The following is a 5,000-nucleotide window of genomic DNA, read 5'->3' on the forward strand; positions in this document are numbered from 1 at the left end:
AAAGGCCGACACAGTTGTTTGCATAAAAAAGCATTCAAGTAAAATTTGCACTTTGCAGCCAAAATTGCAAAACGTTAGGGTCTTGGCACTTCATTTCTAACTCTAGCACAACACATTTATAGGTTTCATATCTCAAACTATTCTCAACTATCGTTTTTTACTTCAAAATGTCGAGGAACTCAACAACTCGTATGGCCTGTCCTTTGGCCTCCAATTTCCATTCTAATCTGTAGAATTTAACAACTGAATGGCAAAGTTCTCAAGCTCCCTGGTCAAAGAAAAGGAGTGAACTGTACCCTATCTGAGGGAAAACCTCATAACCATCAGAATAAGCCACTATCTCCTAACTACTGTTCAAATGAGTCAAGTTTAAACTGTTGAAAGGAAAAAAAAATTTAATCAAAGCAACACTCTTTTTTTTTTTTTTTTTTTTTTATAACGCCTCTCATTTTTTCTGTGACCCTTTGGGTTATCCCATTTGACCAAGCAAACAGTATTCTTAGTTTACTGGTTCGATTCCTGCTATGGGATTGCCACTTTTTCTGTAATAATTCACGCATTGAAAGGTCGACACAAGCCATGCATACAGTCAGTCTAGCTTGGATTTGCTCTTTGCAGCAAAAAATGCTGACCATAATAGATTTTGGACATTCATTCCATTCTTTTGCTCAATACTCCATTTGAATTCATATCACAAATCATTTTTACTTTTGACTTTTAACTATTTGGTTTCAAAGGATCCAAAACCCCCTTCCTTTATATCTGATGTTTTTTGGTACTGAGTGGATACAGTTCTGGCTGTCTAGTCAAGATGGAGACAAAATATCTAAAGCATAGTGCCCCGTGTGAGGATCGAACTCACGACCTTCAGATTATGAGACTGACGCGCTACCTACTGCGCTAACAAGGCAAGCTTCTAGCAAGGATGTGCCAAACTTACGTACTCAAAGCAATTAAGTTCTTCTTTTTTCACATTGAGAACGTCTTGAGAAAACCACTCTTCCCATATGGTCTAGCGGTTAGGATTCCTGGTTTTCACCCAGGCGGCCCGGGTTCGACTCCCGGTATGGGAATGCTGCTTTTTCTGTACTATCTCTGACATTCAAAGGCCGACACAGTTGTTTGCATAAAAAAGCATTCAAGTAAAATTTGCACTTTGCAGCCAAAATTGCAAAACGTTAAGGTCTTGGCACTTCATTTCTAACTCTAGCACAACACATTTATAGGTTTCATAGCTCAAACTATTCTCAACTATCGTTTTTTACTTCAAAATGTCGAGGAACTCAACAACTCGTATGGCCTGTCCTTTGGCCTCCAATTTCCATTCTAATCTGTAGAATTTAACAACTGAATGGCAAAGTTCTCAAGCTCCCTGGTCAAAGAAAAGGAGTGAACTGTACCCTATCTGAGGGAAAACCTCATAACCATCAGAATAAGCCACTATCTCCTAACTACTCTTCAAATGAGTCAAGTTTACACTGTTGAAAGGAAAAACATTTTTAATCAAAGCAACACTCTTTTTTTTTTTTTTTTTTTTTTTTTATAACGCCTCTCATTTTTTCTGTGACCCTTTGGGTTATCCCATTTGACCAAGCAAACAGTATTCTTAGTTTACTGGTTCGATTCCTGCTATGGGATTGCCACTTTTTCTGTAATAATTCACGCATTGAAAGGTCGACACAAGCCATGCATACAGTCAGTCTAGCTTGGATTTGCTCTTTGCAGCAAAAAATGCTGACCACAATAGATTTTGGACATTCATTCCATTCTTTTGCTCAATACTCCATTTGAATTCATATCACAAATCATTTTTACTTTTGACTTTTAACTATTTGGTTTCAAAGGATCCAAAACCCCCTTCCTTTATATCTGACGTTTTTTGGTACTGAGTGGATACAGTTCTGGCTGTCTAGTCAAGATGGAGACAAAATATCTAAAGCATAGTGCCCCGTGTGAGGATCAAACTCACGACCTTCAGATTATGAGACTGACGCGCTACCTACTGCGCTAACAAGGCAAACTTCTAGCAAGGATGTGCCAAACTTACTCAAAGCAATTAAGTTCTTCTTTTTTCACATTGAGAACGTCTTGAGAGAACCACTCTTCCCATATGGTCTAGCGGTTAGGATTCCTGGTTTTCACCCAGGCGGCCCGGGTTCGACTCCCGGTATGGGAATGCTGCTTTTTCTGTACTATCTCTGACATTCAAAGGCTGACACAGTTGTTTGCATAAAAAAGCATTCAGGTAAAATTTGCAATTTGCAGCCAAAATTGCAAAACGTTAGGGTCTTGGCACTTCATTTCTAACTCTAGCACAACACATTTATAGGTTTCATAGCTCAAACTATTCTCAACTATCGTTTTTTACTTCAAAATGTCGAGGAACTCAACAACTCGTATGGCCTGTCCTTTGGCCTCCAATTTCCATTCTAATCTGTAGAATTTAACAACTGAATGGCAAAGTTCTCAAGCTCCCTAGTCAAAGAAAAAGAGTGAACTGTACCCTATCTGAGGGAAAACCTCATAACCATCAGAATAAGCCACTATCTCCTAACTACTGTTCAAATGAGTCAAGTTTAAACTGTTGAAAGGAAAAAAAAATTTAATCAAAGCAACATTCTTTTTTTTTTTTTTTTTTTTTTTTTATAACGCCTCTCATTTTTTCTGTGACCCTTTGGGTTATCCCATTTGACCAAGCAAACAGTAATCTTAGTTTACTGGTTCGATTCCTGCTATGGGATTGCCACTTTTTCTGTAATAATTCACGCATTGAAAGGTCGACACAAGCCATGCATACAGTCAGTCTAGCTTGGATTTGCTCTTTGCAGCAAAAAATGCTGACCACAATAGATTTTGGACATTCATTCCATTCTTTTGCTCAATACTCCATTTGAATTCATATCACAAATCATTTTTACTTTTGACTTTTAACTATTTGGTTTCAAAGGATCCAAAACCCCCTTCCTTTATATCTGACGTTTTTTGGTACTGAGTGGATACAGTTCTGGCTATCTAGTCAAGATGGAGACAAAATATCTAAAGCATAGTGCCCCGTGTGAGGATCGAACTCACGACCTTCAGATTATGAGACTGACGCGCTACCTACTGCGCTAACAAGGCAAGCTTCTAGCAAGGATGTGCCAAACTTACTTACTCAAAGCAATTAAGTTCTTCTTTTTTCACATTGAGAACGTCTTGAGAGAACCACTCTTCCCATATGGTCTAGCGGTTAGGATTCCTGGTTTTCACCCAGGCGGCCTGGGTTCGACTCCCGGTATGGGAATGCTGCTTTTTCTGTACTATCTCTGACATTCAAAGGCCGACACAGTTGTTTGCATAAAAAAGCATTCAGGTAAAATTTGCACTTTGCAGCCAAAATTGCAAAACGTTAGGGTCTTGGCACTTCATTTCTAACTCTAGCACAACACATTTATAGGTTTCATAGCTCAAACTATTCTCAACTATCGTTTTTTACTTCAAAATGTCGAGGAACTCAACAACTCGTATGGCCTGTCCTTTGGCCTCCAATTTCCATTCTAATCTGTAGAATTTAACAACTGAATGGCAAAGTTCTCAAGCTCCCTAGTCAAAGAAAAAGAGTGAACTGTACCCTATCTGAGGGAAAACCTCATAACCATCAGAATAAGCCACTATCTCCTAACTACTGTTCAAATGAGTCAAGTTTAAACTGTTGAAAGGAAAAAAAAATTTAATCAAAGCAACACTCTTTTTTTTTTTTTTTTTTTTTTTTATAACGCCTCTCATTTTTTCTGTGACCCTTTGGGTTATCCCATTTGACCAAGCAAACAGTATTCTTAGTTTACTGGTTCGATTCCTGCTATGGGATTGCCACTTTTTCTGTAATAATTCACGCATTGAAAGGTCGACACAAGCCATGCATACAGTCAGTCTTGCTTGGATTTGCTCTTTGCAGCAAAAAATGCTGACCACAATAGATTTTGGACATTCATTCCATTCTTTTGCTCAATACTCCATTTGAATTCATATCACAAATCATTTTTACTTTTGACTTTTAACTATTTGGTTTCAAAGGATCCAAAACCCCCTTCCTTTATATCTGACGTTTTTTGGTACTGAGTGGATACAGTTCTGGCTGTCTAGTCAAGATGGAGACAAAATATCTAAAGCATAGTGCCCCGTGTGAGGATCGAACTCACGACCTTCAGATTATGAGACTGACGCGCTACCTACTGCGCTAACAAGGCAAGCTTCTAGCAAGGATGTGCCAAACTTACTTACTCAAAGCAATTAAGTTCTTCTTTTTTCACATTGAGAACGTCTTGAGAGAACCACTCTTCCCATATGGGCTAGCGGTTAGGATTCCTGGTTTTCACCCAGGCGGCCTGGGTTCGACTCCCGGTATGGGAATGCTGCTTTTTCTGTACTATCTCTGACATTCAAAGGCCAACACAGTTGTTTGCATAAAAAAGCATTCAAGTAAAATTTGCACTTTGCAGCCAAAATTGCAAAACGTTAGGGTCTTGGCACTTCATTTCTAACTCTAGCACAACACATTTATAGGTTTCATAGCTCAAACTATTCTCAACTATCGTTTTTTACTTCAAAATGTCGAGGAACTCAACAACTCGTATGGCCTGTCCTTTGGCCTCCAATTTCCATTCTAATCTGTAGAATTTAACAACTGAATGGCAAAGTTCTCAAGCTCCCTGGTCAAAGAAAAGGAGTGAACTGTACCCTATCTGAGGGAAAACCTCATAACCATCAGAATAAGCCACTATCTCCTAACTACTCTTCAAATGAGTCAAGTTTAAACTGTTGAAAGGAAAAAAAAATTTAATCAAAGCAACACTCTTTTTTTTTTTTTTTTTTTTTTTTTATAACGCCTCTCATTTTTTCTGTGACCCTTTGGGTTATCCCATTTGACCAAGCAAACAGTATTCTTAGTTTACTGGTTCGATTCCTGCTATGGGATTGCCACTTTTTCTGTAATAATTCACGCATTGAAAGGTCGACACAAG

This window comes from Anomaloglossus baeobatrachus, chromosome 4 (genome assembly GCF_048569485.1).
Source record: "Anomaloglossus baeobatrachus isolate aAnoBae1 chromosome 4, aAnoBae1.hap1, whole genome shotgun sequence".
Lineage (NCBI taxonomy): Eukaryota > Metazoa > Chordata > Amphibia > Anura > Aromobatidae > Anomaloglossus > Anomaloglossus baeobatrachus.